This window comes from Bison bison, unplaced genomic scaffold, assembly GCF_000754665.1.
Source record: "Bison bison bison isolate TAMUID 2011002044 unplaced genomic scaffold, Bison_UMD1.0 scf7180017864452, whole genome shotgun sequence".
In the NCBI taxonomy this organism is placed as follows: domain Eukaryota; kingdom Metazoa; phylum Chordata; class Mammalia; order Artiodactyla; family Bovidae; genus Bison; species Bison bison.
The window spans coordinates 1,614,259-1,629,506 of NW_011495014.1; the positions used below are offsets into that span (position 1 = coordinate 1,614,259).

Sequence of the window (15,248 nt, forward strand, 5' to 3'; positions counted from 1 at the left end):
CTGATTTTGCATCCATCAAATAGTCTACAGCTACAGCATGATGGTATCATGTTTTAATATCAAGGAATATTATAGTAGGTAATAATTATACAAATAAGGTACACAGCTTACTGAGGTCAAGTTAATAGCCTTTTTTTCCAAGACATTCTGCTTAAAATATTCATAAATAACATGCAAATTTTTCTTAATATATGCTAATATATCTATATTTGATTTTCAAATTTATTGCTTCCTTTTTTTGATAACTGAGCATCTTCTTTTCTTAAAAAAGTACATACCATGAAACTGGGCCATAGGTAATACCTCCTTTGAGTAATTCATTGAAATATTTCTATCTGTCTGTAGGAGGTGGGGCTGCATTTAGAGGAGGGTGAAGCTTTCTGAAAATGGTGCACTTAGGTATGATTGGGAGCAATGTGTTTCTTGCCTTGAAGCAAAACCTGTGACTGACTTAGAAGCAGCAGATAATTTCTGCAGGCAATGTCATTGAGCTTCTCTTTCAGAGGTCATTGTGAGAAAAGCCCTTGGAGATGGAAAGAAATAACCTTACTGAAGGGAAGAGAAAAAAATTTCAGTCACATCTTCATTAAATTTGCCATTTCCCTTTAGGTGATACGAAGTAGGTTTTTTTTAAACCACTTAGCACTATTCCTTTTCACAGTTCAATCTCAATTACTGAACAAATAATTAAAAATAATTTATACTTGCTTTTTGGAATTCTTTTTGAAATACATTTGAATATATAGATCTTTGATCCTGTCATAAACAAATACTTTGTCATATTAAAAACATATACACACAAACAAGTTCAGTGGAATTACTTTTTTCACTTAAGTATTTTACTCTTTATTAATATATAAGTACTTCTTAAATATTTTCCTTTTCATATTCCAAAACGGAAAGAAAATCTTATATTCATACAAGTGACTGAAATAGAGAAGTTAACAGGTATCTCCAATATAACTACTGGAATGTCTTGTCTTGAAAAAATGAGGTATTTATATATGTGTGTGTATGAATCTATTTGTTTATTTATATTGAAAAGACCCTCCCTCTCAAGAACCATTTGAATATTTTAAAGTAGTAACTTATTTATGTTAACACGTAAAGAACTGAGAAGAATAGACCATAATGCCAATACAAATTTGAAAAATGTTCCTGTGATCAATTATGCAGTGAGCAATACGTGAATGAAATGCAGTGTCGAGTTTACATCACAACACTGTAACTACCATTTATTGCACTTGACATGTCACATCTATTAGACCATCAATTTCCCAAATGATCCTTTAACTCAATATTTCCATTCATATCCATGTCTGAGATTTGGAAGCGGAATTTAGGGAAAATTATGGCAACCCACTTCAGTACTCTTGCCTGGAAAATCCCATGGATGGAGGAGCCTAGTAGGCTGCAGTCCATGGGGTGCTAGAGTCGGACACTACTGAGCGACTTCACTTTCACTTTTCACTTTCATGCATTGGAGAAGGAAATGGCAACCCACTCCAGTGTTCTTGCCTAGAGAATCCCAGGGACGGGGCATCCTGGTGGGCTGCCGTCTATGGGGTCGCACAGAGTCGGACACGACTGAAGCGACTTAGCAGCAGCAGCAGGTAACTTAAAGTCACTCAACTAACACTCAGAAAAGCTACATTTCTAATTTAGTATTATCTGACTTCAGCGCTGCCCTGCTCATAGCCACTATCCTAAGTGGCCTTACTCATGTTTCCATGGGATGGATTCTGATTCTGCTAAATGAATAAGGACTGGCCACCATTAGCACTCTCAATTTTTTTTTTTCTATAATGAGGTTAGATTATATTTTTCCTCTTAATTGGAATGCCTTGGAACTTTCTGATGGCCAAATAAAATCTGCTGCAGGAAAGAACATTTTTATCTTCTTACAAGGAAAAAAAAAAGCCCATTCTAAATATTATGTTTTATCCTTGTCTGAAAAGAATGATTATTTCATTGAGGCCAAAAATTTGCATTTCAATTGTCTTTATTTTCAAGTTATCTCCTTTAAGAAATAGCTGAAGCAGTGCAATAAAGGCATAATATGATTGTCCTCCTGATAGTCTAGGTTTTTCAAATAATTATTTCAAATGAAAAGAGATCCTTTTAAAAAAATCACATAGGACTCAGCTTCTAGTAATGAATTCCTCATATAAATCTTTTAAGGTAACTATGTTTCAGAAAGCCCATTTTTTTTTCAGTTTGACTTTTTCTTAGAAATAAAGATTAAAGATGGAATAATTACATTTCTCAGACCAGAGTAAGGCAGAGCTTTGAAAGGATGGCCCAGTCCCAAGCTTAGTTTGTCTTTGCTCTTGCTCAAGCCTCTTGGTTAGACAGAGCTTGCCAAAGACATGAACTATAGTTCTAAAGTGTCAGTCTTATCTTATAAATGCTGTCTTGATAGTACGCTTTCAGTGGATTACCATACCCATCTTGTTTCTCATTCAAATCAAATGTCTATATTACTGTCTATTTTTATGCCTTCTATTTGCCACTTCCACATCTTTCACTGCATTAGCCTTAGAGAACTTCCCAAAATCTTAAATCCACTTTTTTATATAATCTTAAAAGCACTGAAATTCATCAGTGCTGGACATTTGAAACAGGCTATTACTGCTTAATCATATCTGGATGTAAAGGATGTGATCATGGAATTTTCTTTCCCCCTTTTACTTAGAGGTTGTGGTAAGAATTATATGAATAATTCATGAAAAATATTTGAAATACTGTTAAGAATTGTTAAGTACTAATTATTACTATTAATTGTTGTTGCTGTTGTTCAGTCACTAAGTCGTATCTGACTCTTTTGCGATCCCATGGACTGCAACTCATCAGGTTCCTCTGTCCATGGAATCTCCCAGACAAGAATACGGGAGTGGGTTGCCATTTCCTTCTCTAGAGGATCTATCCAACTCAGGGATTAAACCTGTGTCTCCTGAATTGGCAGGAAAATTCTTTAGCACTGAGTCATTATATATTAATAATAAACTATTAGGGAGACAAAACTGTATGGACTTATGTGCAAAACTTCACAATTCTTTCTAATAAACTTTAAAAGGTATTGCCTACTACTATGTTTCTAATGCTAGTAAGGGGCAAAAATCACAAAATTTAGGGAAAGTCTACACCTACCTTTTGATATCAGATGGTTTTCAGCTCCTTTCTTCCCTTCAGTGCTCAAATCCAATTCATCAGTGTCTAAGGACAAAGATGGATTTAAAATCCTAAAAGATGATGCTGTTAAAGTGCTATACTCAATAGGCCAGCAAATTTTAAAAACTCAATAGTGGCCACAGGACTGGAAAAGGTCACTTTTCATTCCAATCCCAAAGAAGGGTAATGCTAAAGAATGTTCAATTGCACAATTGTACTCATTTCCATGTTAGCAAGGCAATGTTCAAAATCCTTCAAGCTAGGCTTCAACAGTACATGAACTGAGAACTTCCAGATATACAGCTGGATTTAGAAAAGCCAGAGGAACCACATATCAATTGCCAACATCTGCTGGATCATAGAAAAAGAGAATTCCAGAAAAACACCCACTTCCGCTTCACTGACTATGCTAAAGTCTTTGTGTGTATTACAACAAATTGTGGAAAATTCTTAGAGATGGGAATACCAGACCACCTTATCTGCCTCCTAAGAAATCTATATGCAGGTCAAGAAGCAACAGTTAGAACTGGACATGAAAGGATGGATTGGTTCTAAATTGGGAAAGGAGTACATCAAGGCTGTATATTGTCACCCTGCTTATTTAACTTATATGCAGAGCACATCATGCAAAATGCCAGGCTGAATGAATCACAAGCTGGAATCAAGATTGCAGGCTGAAAGCTCAGTAACATATGGCACCACCCTATGGCAGACAGTGAAGAGGAACTAAAGAGCCTCTTGATGAAGGTGAAAGAGGAGAGTGAAACAGCTGGCTTAAAACTCAACATTCAGAAAACTAAGATCATGACATCTGGTCCCATCACTTCATGGCAACCAGACAGCTTGTTGTTAAGGATGTTATGTTACAACCTAGTAGCACATACATATGTAAACATGTAGATATAAATTTGAATCACAATTTCACATTGCTACATTCTATTTTCTATTCTATTCTATACAGTAAATCTACACATTAAAAAAATCTGGTCACTACTAAATAAATTGTATAATCACCTAAATGCATCACAATCTAGAGTATGAAAAATCAACCAATCCAAATAAATGACAGTTTACCTCATTTAAAAGATTCCAAAATAGAACACTATACAACTTTAATTAACTAAACATAATAAAACATGCTTCGTATATTTTGTATGTAGTTGGCTTTATGGCTATATCTATAATACATCTCACACCTTTCCAATTAATCAGTAGCTGTTTGAGTGTTTGGCTCCAGTTCTAGATGTGGTCTCTGATTAGTCAAAAAGTGGTATTCAAATGTAAGCATGTGAGCTTACAACTGTGGTGCTCCCAGAGATCTGGACAAAATACAGATGGCCAGAGCTCTCCCTCAGAGTTACTAATTCAACTGATCTAGAATGAAGACCAGGGAACTATATTTAAAGCAAATTCTCAGATGCTACTGATGCTGTCATTCCAAAGTTCACACTTTAAGAAATGTTGGGCTAAGTTACTCAGGGTAACTCCAGGCCACGTGTCCCAGTGATTCATTCAAGATGGGCAGCTTAAGTTCAGGCCCATTCAGTAACAAACAGTTGCTCAAGAAATGGGTGTGCAATAGATTTCAGACCAAAGACAGGTAAGGGCAGGGATGAGAATAGGTTCTGGAAAAGCAGCTCCAATCATGGGCCAAATGTGAGAGCCACTGTCCCTGCCTTTGATCTACTTACACATGGGGAACTAGGAGTAGAGTGACGATCTCGTAAAGCACCTGACGAGGACACTGACACACAGAGGAAGCAGAACCACGAAACAGAGAAATGGACTTGCTTTCTGAAGCACTTCTGAGTGTATTCAGTTAATAACACAGCCCCCTAGAACTCTCAACACTGTTTAAGCTAGTTCGAGTTGAATTTTCTTTTCCTTAGACCAAAAATGCATTGTAGCTAATATACCTATATCCTTGATGGAGCAAAGTATTTAAAATTCCTTGGAAGTATATTTTAAATCTTTATGCCTTTTACAATAATCTCTCTGAACTGAAATGTTGCTGTGGGAAATCATCACAAGTAGATCCAAAATTGATATTTTACCCTGCTGCCATTAAGGCGAAGGGTGCACATCACATTCCAATCAGGAGTCAGCACTTTGCATTCCAAGAAAAAAAAAATCATGGTTGCCCTGAATAATTGAAATCTCCCAAATAAATAAAAACTTAAGCATTACATACTCTAATAACCCGTGACTTTTGCAAATATATTCTGCCAGTGTGCCTTGCCTTTTCATTCTCCTTATCAGTATATTTTGATGAACTGATGTTTTTAGTCTTAATATGGTCCTATTTATCTTTTTCTAAAATTCCTTTATTATTGGGATTTTTCTGTTTTCCTATTTAAGAAATCATTGCCTATTTCATGGTCAGGAAGACTTTTTGTATATTTTCTTCTCAGAGTTCTATTGTTTCTTTTATCACATACAGATCTGAAATTAACTTTCAGTTAATTTCAGTTGACTTGTATGTATGGTTTGAGTTAGGCATCAAATTTATTTCTCATATAGCCAACTAACAGTTTTTTGAAAAGATCATCTTCCTCCATTGCTCTGTATGGTCTCTTTGCTTTAAATTAGGTGATCATATATGTGTTGGCTGGACCTCATTTTCAAGAGAATGAGATGTGCTGTACTCCACAATTTTACAGATATTTATTAACAGTGTAGCATTTAGAGCGATCTATTACGAATTAAGAACTGAATTCTTCAAAATGAAGGAGCAATGGCATTTTTATTTTACTTCTCTATCTTGAAGTTCACCAAAATCAACTAAAAATTATATACATATATATATGAAATATATATCACATACTCATGTGAATATGAATAAGGAACTTGCTATTTCCCCCAAATGATATTAGGTATATTTTTCCAAATCTGGTGAAACTTGGGTTTGAGTCTGCATAAACACTAAAAAATAACCTTGATTCAGTTAGAATTTTCCCTAAAAGTAAATGTCAGCATTCTGACAAGTCTATTGCATGAACATATTTTTTAGAAGTTTTCAATCTAGGGCAATCATAGGACACAGGAAAGTATGGAATGTCCCATGCATGGAGACCCATGAGTGGATAAATTTTGATTTAGAAATGCTTAACTTAGGTACATGAAATTCTTGCAAATGGAATTAGTAAGTTGCAATAAGGCTTAGTATTTTAAAACTGGTTCTCTAGGGGGAGATTTCCCTGACTTATTCATGCTCTTTCTTTGATCTTAGGTACAGGAATGTATAACCTGCAGGCTCCTGTACATGCCTGTGGATCCTCAGGTGTGGATGAGGCCTGAACACTTCCTGGAAAGTGTAGGTATTCAATACATCTATGCTAACTTGATTGTTTTTAGCACAGTAAAAATTAACATTTATTGACTCTGATTTTATCATAGTAAAAACTGTCATCTCATTTCAGAGGGATGTTCTTAGTCGCAAATGAGATAACAGATGGGACTTTTGTTTATTACTGCAAAATCCTATTCAAAGGGGTTATCATTTCTAACATTGCTTTCCCCTCTTAACATATTCAGTTTTCCAATAAGGCTGACAATTAAATAAGCAGATGATATTTACAAGAGGCGTATGTCTAAGCATCTCTCCTACACTATCAATTGTATTTGAGAAATTGGCTTCTGAAATTTTAAAGCATTTTTCCTCCCACAGAGCTCCCCAGATTCCTCTTTGTTTTTAATGACAAGGTTGATTTTTTGTGTTTCAGTGTCACCAGGTAACCGAGTGCAAAGATACAGGGGAGGCTGGGATGGAAGTGGTGGCTATGATGGTTAATGTCATACGTCAACTTGACCAGGTCATGGGGTACCCAGATATTTGGGTGAACATGATTTCTGGGTGTGTCTGTGAGGTTATTTCCAGATGAGACTGGCATTTGAGTCAGACTGAGTAAAGCTGACTGCCCTCCCTAACATGGGTGGGCAACATCCAATCCACTGGGGGCCTGCAGAACAAAAAGGTGAAGGAGGGGACAGTGTGGTCCCTCCAAGTGTTTGAGCTGTGTCATGAGTCTCTTCCTGACCTCTCACTGGGCTCTTGTGCCATCTGTTCCCTGGTTCTCAAGTCTTCAGATTTGGACTGAACTATATACCACGGCTCTCCTGGATCTCCAGCTTGCAAACAACAGATCATGGAGCTTTTCAGCCTCTGCAAACATCATGCGAGTCAACTCCTATACACACACACACACACGTGTGTGTGTGTGTGTACAATGTTTACTGTGCTAAAATCAATTCAGCATACATATATTGAATGCCTACTACTATCTAGGCAATGTTCAAACCTCCCCCGCCCCCACGGAGCCATATATTTTAGCTTTGTTGATTGTGGTGGGCTTCAAGATAACAGAGCAAAACAACACTATTGCCCCGTTATATGTATTTGTTACTGGTTGTGTTCTCTAGAGAAATCTGATTTCCATCCCAGACTCTATGACTATTTGATATGGCTTTTCCAGAAGATTAGTCCTGATATTCCAAGCTAAGCTAACACTCCACTTGCAGGCTGTTGACTTGTTGGTGGTTTATACACACAAACACACACACAATATTACTGTCATTACTGTATACAATTACTGTGGCTCATCTGCAGTTGTAGGTTAAGAATATACAAATATAACTTAGACATGGTTATAACTTAATAAAAATTCAGTGCACATTGACAAAAACCTTAGATAATTTTGGATAAGCCTCTGGTGTAGATAAATAAAACTCTAACGTGCAAGATTCTAGTCTAGATTACTTTAAAAAATTGCAATTTGTATGCCAAAAAAGTAGACGCTGAAGCTCATTTAAAGTCAAGGTAAATTACATCTGTTACTTCAACTGATATATCAGTCCTATCATTCTGACAGAGAGGAAAATTCAATTAGTCTGACAGAAGTTCACAAAGAATTCCTGATTACTACCTCCTTCTTTTCACATGTTCTCAAAATGATCTGTTGTTAAAACTTCCACTGAGTTTAATAATAGCAAAAGTTTACCCCCTCACAAAAAATGGTTCCGAGGTCAACTGTTCTCCCACTTAAAAGAGAAAGTCAGTTAAACACTCAGTTGGCACTTCTCCAGTTTGCAGGCTGAAATGGTTTTGTATGAAAGTGACTTTGTATCATTTCAATTTTATACTGAACAGTTTTTCCTAAGTGACAAATGAAGTCTTGTTCTATGAACCGAAACTATGTGCTACTCATTTTCATTTCATCTTTGTCTTAAAATAATATAACTCTTGCATTAAAAAACTAGTGGAATATAAATGCAATAAAAAACTGCATTTCATATATTCATCTAATTGATACTGAACAAATAATTTAGCAATTATAAAATTGGAGGGGCTGTCTAGAATTTGGAACTGAGGCTCACACTCAAAGAAAGAAGCTAAAAAGCAGGATATATATAATAGGAAATATCAGAACTATATAAAGAAAATCTACCCTAAGGCATGAATGATAAAGTGAACCACAGAGGCAATGTTGGGACAAACACTTTCAATCAAGGGGAGTAAGAATTTTGCTAGAAAGAGAGGATTAAAATAAACAGGAATAAATGAATACAGCAAAAATCTGTCTTATATAAAGCATTTGAAATATCTTTTAAAGAATGAAGGAAAAAAACAGAGGTAGGATAGTCTTAGTATAGACTCAGTACAGAAAATGAAAATTAGATGGAAATACAGTGTAAGATTGTATCAATGGGAGAAGGGCACTGAAGGGTTTACTGCACACCCTCAACCATGGCAAGCATACCCAATGATAAAGGTGCACCTATCAAGCTTGCTGAGGCTCACATCACTCTACTTCTTCCCTGTGAGTCTACATTCCCCAGGCAAGCAACCAACCTAATCCTGGCTCCCTATGTAGACTTTTCTTCAAGAAACAGGATGTGATGGTCAACTACCATTGGTTGATCTACTGGCATTATAAATCTCAATGTAAACAGGGATCCTCACTGTGGCTGCATATCAAAATCAGCTGGAAAGTTTTAACTATGTATTTCAGGACCATTCCAGACCAATTAAATCAGAATTGTGTCCAAGCATTGGCATTCTCTGCGTTATTCTCATGGCACTCAGGACTAAGAAGCCGTGCCATAATTAAACTGGTAATTTGGCTTGAACATCAGCCTCCTGTCTCTTTGGTTATTGTTGTGTTGTCTCTTCATGATCAAATTCAATATGAACTGGAAAAATTGAGACTTCTGTATTTGCAAAGTTGGAGACTGCTCTCAACTTGCTACATGAAGCGTGGTTTCTCTGAATCAGCAGCATGGGCACTACCTACAAGTCTTTCAGAAATTCAGAATCTCAGGGCAGCCCCAAGACTTACTGAATCAGACTTTGTATTTTAACAAGATTTTTGGTTGATTCTTTTTCCTATTAAAGTTTGAGAAGTACTGTGCACTGATGTTTCTCAAAGTACAGTTCTTACACCTGTGTATCTGAATGATGCTAGAGACGCACATTACTAAACTTCACCCAGACTGAACACACTGTGAGCCCGACTCCTCTGTCACATCTTTCCATTTCATCATCATAATTTTTCCAAATACTCCTGAGAGACACAGATAACTATGATCATGAACTGTTTACAAAAGATGAACTTTTTTTATAATTAATCAAAATAGTAAAAAAAAAAATACTAGAAGAGTGTTAATCTTTGATGAATCCATGCCACTTAGAAGTCAGAATGACAATAAAAGTCATTACTAAAAAGGAAGAGAAAAATATTTTTAAAATATATTTTCCATTAAAAATTTTGTCATGGAGTTACAGTTATGCATGCAGCTGGCAGAGGCTCTATTTAGAAGAAAATAAACCATCTAGTATTCATATGGAATTGGTCATTCTACCACAGCATTCTGAATAATGTATGAGGAATCCAGGGAAGATTAATTTGAATGAAGGAATATTCTGAATAACTTTCACTTTTTAACTCACATCAAAACTGAAAACAATATTACTGCTAACTCATTCATTCATTTTTGTTTATGTTCTGAAGGTTGCATGGTTGGGAGTCTTTCCCAGGAAAGGATGACAAGCCTTAGAAATTATCCAGTGCACATTCATTTTCTTTCTTCTTTGATAGATAACAATTCCCTAAATACTCATTTTTTTTTAACAGCAAGGAAATAAAAGATTCTCTCATTATTTAAGGGAGATGCTAAAGGCCAAAAAATATCTGGTCATTAATAAGAGTTCATGATCCTGACCCAGGAAGTGCTTCAGAAAAAGAGAGCTATCACTGTAGAATGATTTGATAACAAGCTTTGAAGGTATGATTCCCCCAAACATATTGTTTGATAGAATAACTGTGTTGAGGTTGCCATACCATGACCATTTTCCAGGAGAGTTCCTACTTTAAATCATATCTTTAATGTTTGTTTGCCTTAATGGATTACAAGATGCAGCTATGAGGAGGGGTCACTGCCATTATTTGCTAGAAGTATCAAAAGAAGCATGACTCTCTCCACCTTATACACTCTGGCAATCTCCCTTGTTTGAGCAGGATGAAAGCGTCTGACTGCTATTTTGATCTGAATTCAGGAAGCAAGGCAATGCAGCTCATGTTCTTCCTCAGTATCTCTGCTTCTGAATGTGTTTTCCTGGCAGATTTTCAATGTCTCTCTCCAATAAAAGTTAACAAATGTAAGAAAGAGAAGCCATAAATAGCAAAACATCCTATTTCAACAATATATAAGTAAAACAATTTATAGAGAACTAGATATCAGAATCAGAATTGTTCCAAATGGTCATTTTGTAAATATTACAAGACACCTTACAATTAAAAAAAAAAACAAAACAGATGTACTTTTTAAAAATAATCAGACATCTAAATCCAATAGTCTGGGTCATTAAAACTAGAAAAGCATCTGGCTATATTCATTCATAGATCCTAAACCACAATGAGACATTAAAATAAGTAAGAATAAATCCAGTATACTAAATAACTAATAAGAAAGGGTGCCATCAAATCAAATCTTGAAGATTTCTAGATGATAACATATGTATAAGATTGGTAGAAAAAAGCATGTAAAATGTAAGAATTCACAAAACTGCCAGTGACTTTTTCAGAAGACCTATTAACAAACCAGTACTTGGGGCAGCAAGAATTGAGGAGCAAGACTGAATGATGGGCAGTGTAAGTGGGCCCGTCAACAACAAAGGATGTACTAACAAGTCTAATTCACTTGCTTTCAGAATGGCTGGTTCCAGAGTTTGAGCTAAAAATGAAAGAACAGTCCTTTAAAGCAAACCTGCCACCAGAGATTCAGACTATGGGTGAAGACAAAAGCCAAAAGTGGGGTCATGGGCCAGGAAAGTTCTCAATCTCTTCATGAGGCTGGGAATTCAACTACTCACAGCATATAATGCAAGAGTCCACGTGACCAATCACATGCACAACCTACTCATACAGCTAGGGAGCCTACAGTTAGACTTCAGATTGCTGGTTCCTGAGAGCCAGTAGAGAGAAATTAATACAGTTTGGCAACTAGTACAGATCAATCCAGACTCTATCCTTTATATCAATGACCAACTTTGTTTAATTAGCATTCTCAAAAATTAATCATGATCATTATTTTTAAAGGCTCAATTAGAAGGTTAAATAAAACAATGGCTGTGACTGGAGGGAAAAAATAGAGAAAACAAATTTTTAAAAACAAACCGAAAAAGATCAAGGTTAAAGGTCTGAAAAGCTCAATCAGGAAAGTATCTCAGAATACAATGCAAAGGGAAAGAAAAAATACAAAAGAAACGCTGTAAGACACAGAGGATCAATTAAAAATAGCTAGCAACTAGCAAAATGGTAATTCCAGAACAGAGCTATGAAAAAGATAAAGGAAAAAAATAAAGGCCAATATTAAAAAAATAAAATAAATTACCAGGGCACAACTAAATTAAGAACCAAATAAAGAAAAAAAAAAAAAAAAAGCCATATAGGAACAATAAAAAAGTTATTTCCATAGACAAAAGAATCTCATATCAAACTTTTAACCTGTAAAATGAAATTTTAGGGAAATCATAGTGCAAATTCATAAGGCACAGGAGTGATGAATGAAAACGTCAACTCTTGTGCCCAGTTAAATCAGTATTTTGAATTCATGTTCATAATGTATTAAAAAATCTCAAACTGTTACAATGTATTGGCCTTAAATTTTTTCTTAGTGATGTCTGAGAAAATAAAACAAAATCCAAGATTCTAGAATACAAAAGATAAAAGAAAGGTATGCCAAGAGCTCAGGAAAATGTGTATTTAATTTCAAATAATTGTTTATATTGTAGTTGTAAAATATACTGCTTTTATTACATAAGGATTCATGAAAGAGGTATAATGGAAAAACATAATATAACTATTTCAATTTGGGAACTAAAATTGTAAACAATTACCGCAAAATCTGAAAGGCAATTAGTAGGGGAGAAGAAATAGGTAAAATTTTTGCTAAGCATCTTTTCTCACTCACAAGTGAGGTTATAGATTTAGGTTAGATGTTTCCATTAATAGCAGAACGTATGTTTAAATATTATCTGTGGAAAATTAGGGGTAATTTTTACTAGTCAAAATAAAACTAGACTATGATGAAATCAATAAGATCAAAATATAGCTGTAACTTTAAATACTAATTCTAACATTACAGAGAGGGAAAAAGTTGGCCTTAAAGCTCAACATTCAGAAAACTAAGATCATGGCATTTGGTCCCATCACTTCATGGGAAATAGATGGGGAAACAGTGGAAACAGTGCCTAACTTTATTTTGGGGGGCTCCAAAATCACTGCAGATGGTGATTTCAGCCATGAAATTAAAAGATGCTTACTCCTCGGAAGGAAAGTTATGACCAACCTAGACAGCATATTAAAAAGCAGAGACAGCATCTTAAAAATGCCAATAAAGGTCCGTCTAGTCAAGGCTATGGTTTTTCCAGTGGTCATGTATGGATGTGAGAGTTGGACTATCAAGAAAACTGAGCATAGAAGAATTGGTGCTTTTGAACTGTGGTGTTGGAGAAGACACTTGAGAGTCCTTTGGCCTGTGAGGAGATTCAACTAGTCCATCCTAAAGGAGATCAGTCCTAGGTGTTCATTGGAAGGACTGATGCTGAAGCTGAAACTCCAATCCTTTGGCCACCTGATGTGAAGAGCTGACTCATTTGAAAAGACCCTGATGCTGGGAAAGATTGAAGGTGGGAGGAAAAGGGGATGACAGAGGATGAGATGGCTGGATGCTATCACCGACTCAATGGACAAGGGTTTGGGTGGACTCTGGGAGTTGGTGACGGACAGGGAGGCCGGGCGAGCTGCGGTTCAGGGGTTGCAAAGAGTAGGACACGACTGAGCGACTGAACTGAACTGAACATTACAGAAAGTATATACGTATAACCCAAATCCAACAACCTAAAACAAAGTAATATATAAACTTGAAAATAAGAAAATTTAAAATGATATATGAGGAAAATATCTGTAGAAATCAAGCAGAGTTGATAATACTGGTATGAAAATTAGGATTCAAAGGAATTTAATCAGTGTGAGTGAAGTGCTAGTCAGTCATTTGTGTCAGACTCTTTGCAACACCGTGGATTGTAGTCCGCCAAGCTTCCCTGTCTATGGAATTCTCCAGACAAGAATGCTAGAGTGGGTTGCCATTTCCTTCTCCAGGGGATCTTCCCAACCCAGGGATCAAATAAACCAAGCTCTCCTGCATGGCAGGCAGATCCTTTACTGTCTGAGCCACCAAGGAAGCCCTAAGGTTGTCTAAGAAGATATAACTACAAGACTTCATGCAATATAGCTTTCAAGTACAGAAGCAAAACCTGAGTACAAGAAAGTTGACCAAAAAAATAATCATATTGAATACTACGAGTGTTAATCATTAACACAACTATCTCAGGTATCCATATATGAAGGTAAAACCCTATTTAAAGTTTAAAGAATTTGAATAACAAAAATGAATGACATTGATACATACATCAACATTATATACATATACATTATATGTATATATACTACATGTATAATACATATGCTATGGAGTCCATAATGTATACATAGTATATAGTATGTATGTATATGAGATATGTGATATCATAATATCAAAGGGCAGAAGAAAGGGGCAAAACAAGGCAATTTTTTTTTTTTTTCCATGACTGCTTTTGAAAATTCACTCTGTGGGTCTTGGTCTTCCCTTGTCCTTAGATAAAATCTTAGGCAGATCTCCACCTTCTTTGGCCACTTTATGATAATATAAAGTCCTTCTGTTTCCTATAGATGGAAACACTGCAAGGGGAAAGGGTGACATAGTTAGTTTTTCTCTCTTGACCCCACCTGAAGATACTGTCTCTCTTCCCTATATTAACTCAGTAGACTCCCAAGGCTCTTTGAATGTGGTGGGCAGAAGAAAGAAGCAGAGACTAGCTTCCTAAAGTTATAAGCTAGAATCAATAATTCCTTAGCTTCAGTTCAGTCACTCAGCCATGTCCAACTCTTTGTGATCCCATGGACTGCAGCACACCAGGCCTCCCTGTCCATCACCAACTCCCGGAGCTTGCTCAAACTCATGTCCATTGAGTCGGTGATGCCATCCAACCATCTCATCCTCTGTCATCCCCTTTTCCTCCCACCTTCAATCTTTCCCAGCATCAGGGTCTTTTCCAATGAGTCAGTTCTTCACATCAGGCAGCAAAAGTACTGGAGTTTCAGCTTCAGCATCAGTCTTCCCAATGAATATTCAGAACGAATTTCCTTTAGGATTGACTGGGTGGATCTCCTTGTAGTCCAATGGACTCTCAATGTCTTCTCCAACACCACAGTTCAAAAGCAGCAATTCTTCGGCACTCAGCTTTCTTTACAGTCCAACTCTCACATCCATATACGACTACTGGAAAAAACATAGGTTTGACTAGACAGACCATTGTCGGCAAAGTAATGACTCTGCTTTTTAATATGCTGTCTAGGTTGGTCATAGCTTTTCTTCAAAGGAACAAGCGTGTTTTAATTTCATGGCTGCAGTCATCATCTGTAGTGATTTTGGAGCCCAAGAAAATAAAGTCTGTCACTGCTTCCATTGTTTCCCCATCT

General features: G+C 36.2%; 1 long non-coding RNA gene across 6 annotated transcripts in view; it reads right to left on the reverse strand.

Moving 5' to 3' along the window:
* The window catches only part of LOC105002365, a 574,024-nt gene that overhangs the window by 391,894 nt on the left and 166,882 nt on the right, over nucleotides 1-15,248 (reverse strand). For 4 of the 6 annotated variants that reach the window (XR_826945.1, XR_826941.1, XR_826944.1 and 1 more), the window contains exon 2: nucleotides 3,151-3,216. The exons of 1 other annotated variant lie outside the window; for it this stretch is intronic. This is a non-coding gene — a long non-coding RNA (uncharacterized LOC105002365). Of the gene's footprint in view, nucleotides 1-3,150; nucleotides 3,272-15,248 lie in introns of those variants that run through there. One more of the 6 variants, XR_826942.1, reaches the window with a different exon arrangement.